The following is a 15,619-nucleotide window of genomic DNA, read 5'->3' on the forward strand; positions in this document are numbered from 1 at the left end:
GATACAGCTCTACTCAAAACAAATATAGGCACAAGTAAAGGAAATGTTAATGGTAAAAGGCAGTTGACAAGCTTCAGCAGTGAGCTCTAGTCCCGTCATGTTTCCCTCCAGAAGGCTGCACGTCACGACACCTTCAAAGACGCCATAAAGTTCATCCTGCTCTATTAAATGAATCCCTGTCTGCCGGCTCAATTGTTTTCCCTTTGCTCCATGTACATTATTTGTCACGCCAGTCACTAAGGCCTGTTCTGAGAGCAGTGAAAGGCACTTTCTACTCAAGCGTCAGGAACAAGGCGTTTCCAGACTAACAGCGTCCTGAGTGGGTGTCACTGGAGAGGCTCGGAAAGAAAACTTGAGTGAGTGAGCTGCAATGTATTATCAGGGAAATGTTGAAGGGCTTTGTTTGTCCTTTCACCTGCCGCTCACTTTAATGGAACTTCATTGCCTATTATTTTTACCACTCCATCCTCCTTTCATGTCTTGCTTGACCCCTCCTGCACTTTCCATTTCCAGCCTCCTACGGTTTCTTGTTTTAGGTCATCTCTTTACATACCCGTTTTATATTCTTCTCTCCTTGTGGCTTTGTTCTTATCAGAGAGAGCAACAACAGATAGGACTTAACTAGTAGAAGCAATTCTGGATTGTTTTAAGTGGTGAGATACCTGCGGGCATTCCAGCTTCTCCTTTGCCTGAATTACTAAACAGTTTAACACTTTTTAGAGGTTTACACGGGGACAAATGTTAAGGTTACATCTGATTGACAACCATTTTTCCTTGCCAAAATCTAATTTCCTTTTAGGAGCGTTCCTTTATTCCCTGGTCTCAGCAATTACTGTTGTGAGATGTTATCATAAGAATGGCCAGAATATATTTTTATTTAAAGGAATTGTTTCACATTGAGGGAAATCTTAAAGTTAGGGTGGATGAGATTATTACTCTAATATCTGTATGCTATTTAGCCCAGAGACGATACTTTCACTGAGCATAAAATATGTATGAGGGCTAGAGGGAAACAGCTGCTAAAAGTTCAGAATTTCCGCATTAACACATACAGTATTTATGTAATTATTTGGCTGTCTGAGTTGATCGACGCCTGCAAAAGGTCTGGAGAAACCAAATTTCAGTTTGAAATTGTAGAAATGCCCTGTTACCGAGCTTTAAAAGGCCAATCAGTGCGGCTAATCATAAGAGATCTTGTCAGGAGACACCAAACTCGCAGCCCAAATCCCAAGGCCTCCAGCTTCCGTTCCCCAATTGCAGTCCTGCTCCTGTCTAAAGCAGAGAGCATTGGCAACAGGGCAGTGCATTAAAGATGAGTCATGAAATAATGTGAAGTATATATGAATGAGTGTATAAGTGCATGTCACTATTTCTCTTTCTCCCTCTCATGTATCTCACAGGGATAAAAGAATTAAACAAAAAAAATACATCCAGCAACTTCCTGTCTCTATCTTGCCATTTTCCAAAAGGTGGATGGGTCAGGCAGGGGCTTCTTAAAAGGCCAGGCGAGGTCTTGGTTGTGGGAAAGAGTGGCGTCAGCTCAGCTTTTCTTAAGTTTTAGTTTCAGAGAGGTAACACGAGGTGAAAGAACAGACAAGGTAAAGTGAAGATGAAATATAGCTAACTCAGAAAACCTGCAAACATTCACGTAGCCAGACTGTCCTCTGTGTGTGTGTGTGTGTGTGTGTGTGTGTGTGTGTGTGTGTGTGTGTGTGTGTGTGTGTGTGTGTGTGTGTGTGTGTGTGTGTGTGTTTGTGTGTGTGTGTGGGGGGGGTGATTAGGCATAGAGGAGTAGTGAGGATGACAGATTTCCCTCCCCTTGACTGTCAGCGCTTCCTGTCTGTGTGGGCCGATAACACAGGAGCCTGCTAATTAATAACCAATTGATGCGCTTATCGTCTGGTGTGAGCATTCATAACAGGGGGGGGGGACCTTTGAAAATTCCGCTTTGACACTGACCCTGCACTAAAAAAAAAGAAAATGTCCTGATGGCATAAATCATTCAGAGTTCCTGACGTGATTCGTAAAAATGCAAGACAGATTGAGGTCAAATATCCTGAAAATGGAAAAAACAAGTGCCATTGAAACATTTTTGAATAATATTAATTTAAGTCTATAGCCCTGGACTGATATGATTCATATCAAAACAAATATGTTATAAAGTTTGGATTTTTTCCCTGGTTTCCAAATATGTCCTGATCTTTTAAACTCTTTCTGATGATTTTTCAAGTAGAACAATTTCACTCGCCCATACACTGACTTCATATCTGGAGATTTACTTTAGGCAATGATGGTTCATGGAGAAACTATAATCATCTCATTAGAACAAAAAACGTTTTGTTTTCAAGATGTTTCTGTGGCATTTTCCTGAATATTTGATGATGAGACAGAAAAAGAGGGGGGTAACAGGCAAAAAATTCCCAAGATTGGAATCAAACCAGAGACATTGCAGTTATATAGTACATTATGTAACCTGTGGATTTATAATGGCCTGTTAGGATGGACAAATGTGCACTCTAACAAAAACAAAAAGGACCTAAAATAATACAGTTGGTTGTGAGAGGTATCATAGCAGGACAATCACAGGAGTTATAAAAAATATGAACAATGGCTCAATGGCCATTGGCTGAACGATGGTTTTGCCATCTTCTAACCCTGCTATGAGCCAAAATAACAGTCACTACTAAATGTTAAATGTCATCTTAATCTAAGCATGCCATTTCAAAGAAAAGCTGCCATTAAGACATTTAAAACAAACGCATGACACCCTATTGAATACCAGACACTAATGGTCTAAAGCTAAAAGCTGATATGAGAATTTGGAGGAGAAGTTGTCATAAAAAAGTGACTTGGCAGTGTCTCATAGAGTGTGTCTCCGTCTCTGCAGCTCTTCTGCTTCCACGTCATAATTTATGTGACAAACCCAGACCATTAGAGAGGGGATTGGCAGCCTCTGCAGGCCGCTACATTACATTTAAACTTCCATATGATATACTTTATCTATTCCAGCTACTTCCTGCAGCAGGGTTTCTAGGAAATACACAGTTGTTACAATTTGGAGCAAATGTTCCAGTCCTAAAATCCTGAACTTTACCTAGGGAAGAGATGAAACTTGGTGTAAATAACTCAGACGGAAGCCCTCAACTGCTGAATTCTTTATGAACTGGAGAAATGACAGCATCTTAGAAAGCTGTGTGTAGTGTTTGGAGGAGATACAAACAAGAATGACCTTCTTTAAATCTGTAGAGGTTTTGTTTGAATTCTCAGTGGATTATTGTCCCAACCTCCTGAAGTGGGCTTCTAAACACACCCTGTTAAAAGTTTCATGTCTTTTAAAGTTGAAGGACAAACCTCAAAGTTTAATTCAAATGATTGTTTTTTTTTGTCATCATCATCCTCAGTTTTTCATTAACGGGTATAAAGCGAGAGTTATTGCCGTGGGCCAATCTCGTTTTACACTGCGTGTGACAGGGTCTGATTGGGTTTGCCTACAGATTGCTCATCTCTCTGCTAAATCTGCATAATATTACAAATACAGACGACTGCATTGACAGGAGTCTATTCACTCCTGTCTTCAGATGCTCCAAGCTCCATTTTTTTCTTCCTCTTTCATTCACCTGAATATAATTCAATCAATGCAAATGACTTATTAAATTACATTTCTGGTGTTTTTTCCTTTTTTATTTTGTTGGGGAAACCCATAGTCAATTGGATTTGTATTAGTGTGAAAGCAGCAGTCATATTTAAGTTGTAATGTATCTGGGTTACTTTCCAAAGCCAGGGCACAACATGCCACATACTGGTTGATTTTATAGATTAGATGACAGAAGGCATTCTTATTTGTTGTTCTGAAATCTGCAGGTGAAATGGTGAAATGCTGTCTTGATTACATACATTATTTTTATTTCATTTTGAGGATTCAGGTTACATATTCCCTTCGCTTTTATGAAAGACTGACATTTTTTTCTGTAAAAATCGGTACATTAAATGTTGTGTACATTGTAATTGTAACTGAGTTGTATTTTTTAAGTTTATGTAATGAGTGTAGGAAGTGCTGCAATGTCAATGAACATTTTTTCATTGTCTTGATAAAAAGCAGTATGGATGTGTATTATTTTTGCCAACATGACAACTTTTTAAGATGACAATATGTCAGCGTTTCATCCACAGCTTGTTCTGCTGTCCCCAAGTGGCCAAACAAATTACTACAGCTTTAAATATATACACAAAAGTATTACAAACGTAAGGTAAGCTACAGTTATACAGCTATACAGTAATAACAAATGCATCATTCCCATAATGCATTTAGAGTTTGACTGAATGTAAAACTATATTTAAACCCCTGCACCTTTTCCAGACACTCCTGCAGCAGCTGACAGCTCATCTCAGTGAGTCATGACACTTTAATCCACAAAGATTATTGAGAGACATATCAGGAATAAGTATCAGAGCCACGACTCCACCTGACTTCAGAGCAGTCTGAACCTATAGGGAGGAACAAATGATCCTCATCCCATGCCTGCAGAAAGTTAGAAAAGTGTTCATTTCCCCCCAACGCTTCTACTTCTAACAAACCCTTTCTCCCTGTAAAAGACCCATCCCTGATCTTTATTGTTATCACCCATCAGCTATGTTCCTGGTGACTGTAGTTCACACAGACCTCATTCTACACTGGGGGATTAAAGCAGCCTCTCTTTGAAAGGCGGGTGCAGGAGGTGAGGAGAGAGGCATCGGGGGTTAGCAGAGGCATGATTCACTTGTATTCTGCCTGCAGTACTGTATATGATATGATATGGAAATAAATATATGTGTACAGACGCATGCATCACTGTTTGAAAACCTCTGCTGTACAGCGCTGGGGGGTTTCTAGCCACAATAGTTTATATTGAGACAACCATCACGATATGATAGCAAGAGTGGATTATTTTAAAGAAAGCCACACAACCTGGACCAATAAGACCTATGTTAACAATCTAGCCATAATATTTTTGATAAATGCAACCGTAAATCATTTTATTGACCTCATGAGTTGGCTAACGTTAGCTACAATGCTATTCCGTACGCAAACTAGCATTAATGTTGCTGAAGTTATTTTATCAAGCTTTAAATGTTAGCAAATGCATACGATTAGTACAAATGATGTGCTGCTAAATGTAACTTGAATTAACTTTAAAAGTTATATGAAAAGATTAAGGTTATATTGGACTGGACGTGATACAATGTACGCTCAATAATTAAGAGATGTCAAAATATTAGATGTCAGTACTAACAGCAATCCCAACAACCAACAAAATATACCGCATAATGCAATATACATTCAAGCCCTGTGAAGTAGTCACAGGTTAGAAACCTAAGGCAGAGGATGACGATTCATCCTTGATCATTTGGTCTTGGGATTCAAACTGGCAACCACCCTGTTGCACAGTTGTGTAAAGAGGGGCTCTGCAGGGTCTTAATTGCTTACACAGGGCAATCCATACTGTTTATGTTACTGCTGCTTATCACCACTTCATTACAGCCGGAGGCGGATTATAAAATAAAGCACTGCCGAACTACAAAGTGTGCGTTGAGTGCAAGGAGCACCGAGCCGTTCTCACTGTGAAGTTTGACACTGCAATGTGTGTGTGTTTATATATGTGTGTGTGTGGGAGCTCCTCCGATGAAGAGGACGCATGTTCTTGTCACGCTCTGCTGAAGCGTGAAAAACACGGTCAACAAGCAGGCTGGCAGCCAAATCAAAACAGTGTTTGTAAAAAGATTTTGAGCCTCTTCTTCCCTGGCATGTGACCTCTGAGGGATTAGAGGAAACTCGGCAGAAGAAATCAATTGTATCTCTGTTAAGCTATACATCTATAATATAGGTATCGCTTTAATCCACAGCACAATATTAATGGCTTTCATTCTCCTTTGACCCTTAGATGTTTGTCCCCCTTTATTCTACAGATACATTATTTTATGTATGTGTCCTATACCAAATGTACATAGAGATGCTAATGAAGTAGAGCCAACTTTATTTATGGACTGTCATATCATAAGACACGTTACCATTTCCTTAAAGCAGGTGTATACTTTTACTCTAATACTCATACTAGACCACATCAGCAGCCAAGAGGATGACCATCTATCTGATTGTTTAATTTTGAGCTCAAAATGATATACAGAAACCTTAAAATGATTGATGTCAGAAGATCAATTGATGTCAGAAGATCAATATGAGGAAGTTTGAGGTGACTCGTGGAGTGATCCCTGATGCAGCAGAAAATATCTCTGGCAGCTGCAGTGAAGCAGCATGCTGCCATCTGCTGGTGGAAGTTGGGTGACTGAAAAAAAATAATAATAGAAAGTATTCACATTCAGAAAATCATGTTCAAAGACATGTGGTCCTTGGTCAATAAGACTCCAAAACACAGGAAGAAAAGGTGAAAGTTGAAATATACAGAAGTCACCCTTCAAACTGAATCCCTGGAGAGCCTCATGCCATCAAGTCAACTTCTGCTGTGTCAACAAAGTTCACACACACTCATGTCTCACTCTCAGAGGGCCTGACGCTGCAGCCCAGTGACTGTTATATCGATCCAGAAGCTTCTCCACACCTCCGCCAGCGATTCATGCCTTAGTTAGTCTCTGTCATTGATCTCTCTCCTCTCACAGCGGTTATCGACCAGATGATTGAAGATGGATTTCACATACGCCGTATCGCCACCGCAGGCCGTCTACAGCGTAATCCACTTATGCATTCCTAATTACTGGAGTGTGTCAGCAATGGAAAGCACCATTTTTTCTGTCATATGTGCCCAACGTACTGGAACAGCTAATAACACGGGCTATACACCAAAGCCTCCCTCCACCACCAAAACCACCAGCCCCCCCTCCCCAGATATCGCCTGTGGGCAGCAGCCCCCGTGGTATGACTCCCAATGAGTTTCTCTGTCTGACGAGAGCCAAGGTCACCTGCTCAGAATGGGAGGCAGTTGGGATAGATATGCAGCGGCAGACGTGGTCCTCTCTGTAGGCAAACAAAGGGGTTTTATTTCGAGGCACGATCGCATCAGCAGGGATGGAGGGGTGGAGTGAAACAAACACACCCCGTGGCACAAATCGATGTCTTATGCTGCAGCTTATCGGATGTCCACACGGCGACACAGACAGGAAGATGGACAGCAGGGAGTCGGGGACAAACTCTATTTACACTTTCACTTATTCAATCAGTCGCCTCTCTCTCTCTATCTCTCTCTCACGTAAATCTATTTCCCTTCTCGCAGGAGGGAGACACATGCTGACATTAAAGCGTCCAGATGACATATTGATTTCTTATTACCGACTTCCTTATTTAGTTTTGTGGGATAACGCTATTTTTCATCGCATCACACTGCTCGGCTGGAGCAAAGCTGCTTATTTTAGACACAGGGAATCCTCCATTAAACTTTATCCACAGCATCACTGAGGGACGCTGGCAGAACTGAATAATGGAACATCAAAAACGATGTTGTGTTCATTTCCTATGACTCCCTGCCCTGGAAAAAAAAAATCACAAGATTGGCCGGGGCCTGTTTTTGGCTGTGATGAAATGATGAAGCGGGGGGGGGGGGGGGGGGGCTAGAGCACAAATAAACACACAGGCACGCATCGGCTGATGGATGCCAGCCACGGGTGTCCTTGGTTGGTTGATGTGCTGTTTCCACAGCAACACGGGATCTTTATCGTCATCACACGGACAGCAGGGTTATGCCAGTGCAGGCCTTCTTTATTTAGCCACCAGCAGTTCACAACACATGATTAGAACCACCGCCAGAAGCTCCATGATTGCTCGTGTCGTCACCATCGCGATAATAATACCTATTTATAAAAAAAGCCTTAAACTAATCTGAGCCACAAAGTTGCTCCACACTCCAGAGGAATGAATGTGCCATGATGCAACACATGGAATAAATCACAGAAAGGCAACTAAAACATAGATAAGAGTGTGTCTATTTGTTTCTACTATTAGTGTCTTTGTTAACCCAAATTCATTTGTAATACATATTGAAATACTTGGAATTAACAACCTCTGGCGGTCACTTTATGGTGAAAAATGAAAAATAAAAAAAGACTAAAAGGCTGTATTAAAGTGGCAGAAAATGCCAAAACACACACTACGGATAAAGTTTATTTGAGTTGCACTGTGTAATGGTCATTAACATGAAGAGAAATATGCTGATTTATTCCAACAGTTTGAACAACAACTGTCCCCCAGACAGATGCAGCCAGCTTCACAGATTTACCAGGAAAGCTGCTGAGCATTTTTTCCTGAAAACGTTTTACTTTCAGCCGTATTTTAATGCGGTGTTAGGTTGAGTCATGCTAATTGAGAGTCCTCTTCCTCCTACGTGAGACAAAGCGACACCACTGCAGGTTAATGAGCAGCCGGCACAGCTTTTAGCGGCTCATTTTGAATATTTGCTTCCTTTTTTTGGAGGTTTTTCATGGAGGATGTTTGAGAGTCTATTTGTGCTCAGGAAGACCTTTACTCAAGTACATTGAAATAATGGCCAATGTTCTATAAATTACTTTGTTTCTCTTCAAAATTGAAAGTATTCAAGGAAAGGTGAAGGTACCAACAAGCTTTATTGACTTTTTACAGCTTCAGCAGGCAAATAACTGACCCCATTAACTCAGGCTGTTTATACTAGAATCATTTACAGTTTAGTTCAAATTGTATCTTCTGAATTTAGACCTATGGCACTTAACACTATTATTTGTTTATTGGTAAGCTTATCATTTTCTGTTTCGACCCTGCCTTGTGTATTATAGTCTCAGTGTGTAGAGATGAATTTGAATTCTGATCCAAATCTTTTTCTGCATATAAACCTGTGCGAGTGAGTTGCTGTCCAAGCAGTACAGTTACTCTTCACTATTAAAAAAGTAATGAATGGATGATGAAAATTAACTAAATTGGGGATTTTGATTGAGAACATTTATGCTGTAGCTGTGAGACACACATATTTGCAGAGCTAAACATTTATTTAAATCTATGTTATTTACACACTTCCAGTATTCCAATGTGTCTATGTCAAAATTCAACACACACACACACACACACACACACACACACACACACACACACACACACACACACACACACACACACACACACACTGTCATGGCCACACAAGCTCTATCCCACTGCTTCGTCACAGATGAGATTATCGGGGAGTCGGTGGGGGCTGACTCATGCAGGGAAACATTTTTCCAGGCTGAGTCAACATTAAAGGTGTTGTGACATCAACTGCATCCCCCGGCCACTGCAAATGTAGGAAGTAACAACAGTCTAATCCAAAAGCATCCAAACAGCTCTGGCATATTGCCACGGTTATCATATCACAGCTCAGGAAATTGGCACTAATTGGGAAGCACAGTGCGAACTTATACTGTATTTCACACAGATGCAGTGCTGCGGACTGACTCTAGAGGGAGCTAAGAGTACGGAGCTGATGCTGCTGAAGGGAGGAAGGCAGGGGAACTCCATCTCTCATATCGAAACTTTCTGACATGTTTATCCCACGCAGGTAGGAGAACAACCAACATGATGTTCTCTTTGGATACACTTTCAGATATGTCCAAATCAATGAATCTTAATTGTTGTATTAATCAAAGCATACAATGCTGGGACAATATTGACCTTTAAGGAAGAGCAAGAGTGGACAAGTCAGAGTTGGATTCAATCGACTAGTTAAATGAGATAATGTTGCAGTGCAGCAGCTTGCTAATGTGCCCAGCACATACAGCCATTAAGTGGATGATGTATCCTCTCTGACACTGTTTACTGTTGACAGTCAGCTCCTTCTCTTCCTCCTCCTCCTCCTCCTCCTCCTCCTCCTCCTCCTCCTCCTCCTCCTCCTCCTCCTCCTCCCTATCCCCACATTAGATCACAGACTGCTTCTGCTCAACCAACCTGACAGCAATTTCCGGATACAAAGATGAGGAGGGCCTTTGTGTGTGTTTGTGTGGTGCTGGGTGTGTGGATGTGCAGGTAAGCAATCACAGACTGATAAATAATTAAAGCTACTTTTCTGGTATAAAACATGTGGGAACTGAAATGGTTGCGAAAGACAGAGACCGAGAGTGGCTGATAATTACGGCTCTTATTGATTATGTGCTTTGCCTAAGAGAGATTTTTTCCCTTTGTAATTAGGCATTGGATTCCACTGGAAGTGGCTCTAAATGACCATTTACAGGATTAAATATAGATGACTGTTGGTCTGAACCCTACAAAGCCCACACTCCCTGCTCCATTAACAACTATATCTCTATAGAGTGGTGCTAGGGTGATGCATTTTGTGGGACGGCCAGGAAGTTAGCTTGCTAAAGCTCCCTCTGCAAAAGCAATTGTTGTTTGGAAAATTGCAGGATAAAAGTTTATTAGCGAACACACCACAGACCTTATTTCAGGCATCCAACCAAAAACACGTTCTGGAAAAGATGATGCAACCTCAAAATGCTAAAATGCGGTTTTGAACTAATTCCTGCACAAATCCATATGCATGACATCATCAACTGATAGCTGAGCCATTAGCATAATTACTATACATGGTAAACATTATAAGAGAGGGCCTTTTTTCTCCTTCACTTCATCAGAGCATTCTCTCTGTTCAGAGAAGACGCTCCCACACCGGAATGACATGCGCACAAATAGTGTTTGTCTTAATTGCAAAAAGTAGGACAAAATAATTATTTTGTGCCACGATGTTATGAATAAAAAGTGATTCATTCAAAGTGAGAGCAGCAGAAGGCTGCTGCCCACGGACTGAGTAAGTGGAGGTGGGGGGGGCGACTCAGCAGACAGTAGACTCATACAGGAATATAACAGGAGGTGCATCTACTTCCTTGTTTCACCTAGTGGGGATAAAAACTGAAGTGTCTCTATGTAGATTCAATCAATGTCTTAAATATGAGGATCCATAAGAAACAAAGAAAATAATGGAAGTGAGCTAAAGATAGGTGTGATAGGATAAAAGTAAAAACAGTATCACTGTTGCATTGGTAGCTTTCCCCAGACAACCAAATGAAGTTCTTCAAGAGCACAGAATAAAGGAGGGTTGTCATCGTCTGCTCATTAAGATTGTGTGATACAATTATTTAGCAGGAGATTATTTTGTCACGCAAAAATGAATGTCATGGTCTAAAGGAATTGACTGTTCCTATTCATTCATACTTATTTTATTCATGGGAAGTCTCAAATTTGGCAGCACACCCTTTCATGAATTTGAGAAACACGACTATATCTATCAGCTGGTCCTGTCACCCTTCAACACAGAGACGAGTTAGTCTTCATGTGGGAACGTGACAGTTTGTCTCAAGCTCTCAGAACACAAAGCCTCACCCTCAGCGTGAAACGATGATTAAAACTACTATAATAAAATTCAGTGTCACAACAGCATTATTTTAGGTCTGGTATTGGAATTTGGGTGGGGAAAGTTAATGCTGCTATGAATTAGGATAGTGTCCTCCAGTTTTTGTTAAAAAGCTCGAGGGACCGGCGCTGGCTCTGTTCCAGCAGTGGGCACGCAGGAATGTTAAGAGGGTGAAAATGTACAAATTAATCCCAAGCATCCTCATCAAAGCCGGCTGCTCTTACTTGACCATTGTTGGGGGGGGGGGGTTGGTTACAAATCCATAGGAAACTAAATCCTTTACATACAGAGGTATAGACCAGCGTTCCCAACCTTCTCTTATCAGCCAGAAAAGCTCAACTATATTTCCTGATAATCAGACTAAATTGTCCTTTCTTTTTTTTAATGTCATTATTGAGTTTTATAATAAATTAAGTTACCTTTATTGGGAAGGATTGTTGGTTTGCCCTCATTAATGGTTGCTATGTTTTTCTAAAGCATAAACAGGCACGCATGATAATCGTTTTTTGCAGATATCCAATTAACCCATGTTGGACAATGTGGAGATATTTCTCACTTATTTGCAGGGAACATAAACTCCGTCCTGTAGTGGGAATAATATATAAATATACCTGCTATGCTTTACAGACCGATGCCTAAACGTACACATATATTATACAATGCTAAGAAAGCTATGTCACTTATTTAAAAAGCATTATACTTGTCCTATTTGCACAGATGTACTTTTTCAGGCTGATGACAATATTGAAGGCTTTATCAGCCCAACTGAGGATGTGCCGCTATTCCTGTGTCTCCTTAATAACAACAACCTGTTAAGACGCTTATAGATCATCCATACCTGTTTTGGCTGTAATGGATTCTTTCCAAAATAGAGGACATACCCATTCATAACCCTGCAGAGCTCTGATTGATGTGACTGATTTTGACACCGCAGAAAAGCTGTCAATGACCATGTATCTGGAATAGACTATAAGAAAAATGTGAAGATATAAAACAAGGGTAAAAATTAGGTTAATAATAAACTATGTGTGTCTTTTTTGTCTTTAAAGGCTAACATTTGACACAAGATAGCAAAAGAAAATAAGATTGCAGAACATTTTCTGACATTCATCATCTCTATACCCCTCAAATGTATCTTGTGATGCCTTAAAAAGAGCTGACCTCCGGGCTGAGTCCTGGGTATAGACAGCGAGATGCACATTCACACATCAACTGACTACAGTACAGAAAGGAACGCTTTCAGAAAGCCTCCCCACCAAATTCAACACAGGCAGCGTCAGGATCAGAGAAACCAGGGATGATGCGGAACAAATTAAAGAGCTGGAGGGGAATTAAAACCAATCACATGGATACAGAGAAATGATTGAGGAAGGACAAGAGTGAAAAAAGTTATGAAATGAATAGGGTGAAAAGGAGTGTCCATACCAGCTGTGAGACATTTTTAGCCCATATTGCTTTCTGCTCCACCTCTCACATTGATAAAGCACTGAAATAACATGCCTATTTAGGAGGGAAAGTTTCGATGGGCAATGGACGAATGTGACTGGCTCGGAAAAAGCCACTTGATAAAGATATTCTGTTTCGTGCACGTTGTCACATCGGACACCTCGAAACATCAGGAGCTATTTATAACAACGTCCCCCGTCACTATGAAGGAATATCTCTCCGTTTCTCCTCCTCTCTGCCCCCTTTCCTCCTCGCTCACTGTTGCCATGGAGTTCTGAATCAATGACATCACGGGTAAGAGTGTGTGTGTGTGTGTGTGTGTGTGTGTGTGTGTGTGTGTGTGTGTGTGTGTGTGTGTGTGTGTGTGTGTGTGTGTGTGTGTGTGTGGAGATGAAAGCTGGAATCTGCGCACTGAAATATCAGGTGACAGGCAGAAGCACAGACGGCAGGCATCCAGCTGGAGCGTGCACACACACACTGCACGTGACACGCAGACGTAAACACATCAAGCTCATACAGCCTTTTCACCTTGCCCACTCACCAACCCACACACACACACACACACACACACACACACACACACACACACACACACACACACACACACACACACACACACACACACACACACACACACACACATGAATGAAAAAAAAGCTAATTGAATGATAATGACTGACTTTCAAAATGGCTGCTGTTATGTCATGGAATAACATATGTACACAACACGGCTCTTAATTTTAAATACACTAATGTTGTTTTTCTCCGAATGTCTTCGGGTTATTTCCCTGATGGAACAGGAACTTCCCAGATTTAAACGGCTTTAAAAAGGTCAATGTAATTCAAGAGCAACACATTTACATCTATGTTCATTCCAAAATAAACTGTAAGGTGTCATTTCTTTTTGGTTTTGAATTTGAAATGGAAATACACTGGTCTTTTGAAATCCCATTTGGTTTGCTTTGGCGTTAAACAGAAATTAAAGATATAAGGAAAATATTGTATCTATAATTTGGACCAAATCTCTCAATGCAGATAGTATAGGGTTTAAAATGGATCCTTTCACAAAAATATTTACACAATTATAATAAAAAATCTTCGGTAATACGGATTAAATGAATAAAAGGCTCAATGGAAATAATAGAACAGCTAAAAAATGACAATTTTGTGTAATTCAGCCTTTAAAACCAGGAAAAGAGGTGTTGGATAATATGAACATAATATCATTATATTGGCCAGCCATTTAAGTATGGGTGTTTATGTGTAATAATATGTTAATTTCGCCTTTAAATATCTCAGACATTCATGAGTGAGAAGACATTTCAAAGTGCATGCTAAAAAGGCGAAAAATACAAACCACTTGGAAGACATTAGAGGTATGCACCAAAAGAACCAAGTCTAAATGATCGACATGCATTCAGTCTGCAGGCACATGACCGTACTGAGAGATCCAGTGTGAAGAATGTGCAGTAGAGACGGAAAGTGTGTCTAGTCTGGTGTTACAATGCGTCCTGTCCGACATGGCTGCAGAGCTGATAAGACTGTGTTATCTCTGTTACCAATTGCTGCCCTCTAGGAAAGTTAGTGAGGGGAGAGCAGACAGTAAACACAATGATGGAACACTGAAATAATGCCTCTATTGTTCCATCTATTGACACCCTCCTACTCACACACACACTTCAAATATTCCCAACCCTCTGTTTCTGCTGAGAATCCCCAACAGTGTCACCCGGGTTGCTTTTACACTGTAAATCATGGCCACCCCCTTGTTTAAGCTGTCTTCTTCTTCCTCTCATCTTTAAAGGTGATATTAATACAACATATGCCCCCCCCCCCCCCCCACACACACACACACGTAAACACACTTCAACTCTTCCAGTTGGCAGCACACCTGGGAGCCTCCTCTTCATAGCATCACATACACCCAGACTAACACTCTTCTCACATTTATCTCCTTCAGACTCCTTTCACTTTTTCTGTCAAGTTGTACTAGAAGCTTAAACATGGGGATGCCAGGGTTAACGTGGCTGCAGAGGAGTGTGTCAACATGCAAACCAGCATCTTTATGTGTTTGCTAAAAACCCACACATGTAAAGTATGTGTGATACCCAGATAGCAAAAATGTGAAACTGAAAAGGGAATCCCTCAAGGCAAATGGAAACAGAAGGAGTTTTTGAAGCTGTATTTTCTTTCCCTTTCTAGAACAATGAGTATTGGAACTTTAATTGAAGTAAGACTAGGCCGCTTTTGAGTGGAAGAATGACACATTTGTTTTTTCTTACTAATAAAAGTTGAGTCAATAAGGAATAACTGGACATGGAGACAATAAAGTGTACTTTGGCTGGCTCCACAGGTACATTTTATAAGACATGGCCACCATTTTTTACACACATGAATACACTGAAATTATATCAACTGATTCTTTTGAAAAATGGAATTAGAATGTAAATGTCCAGACAACCATAACATGTACCTGTAACGGGAGTACTTGTTTAGGTTTGTTTTCCATGAGTTATTTCCAATCTGTGTTGTTGTCTTGTTCTGTACGAGGGAGGGAGGGGGTGTAATACACGGAACACATGCAAATGATGTGTTGTTGTTGAAGTAAAGGGAAAATAAAGTTTTAAATACCGCTCACAGCCACCCAAAAATACACACAGAGTAGGAATAACATAAACGTATATAGCTAGCTTACCTGTGATGTCGGCACTGACGTTATTTCACGTTTTGAGTCCGTTCTGGTTCATATAACACAAAGAAAGTTCACTCTTGGTTTCCACGCA

This window comes from Eleginops maclovinus, chromosome 17 (genome assembly GCF_036324505.1).
Source record: "Eleginops maclovinus isolate JMC-PN-2008 ecotype Puerto Natales chromosome 17, JC_Emac_rtc_rv5, whole genome shotgun sequence".
Classification (NCBI taxonomy): Eukaryota; Metazoa; Chordata; class Actinopteri; order Perciformes; family Eleginopidae; genus Eleginops; species Eleginops maclovinus.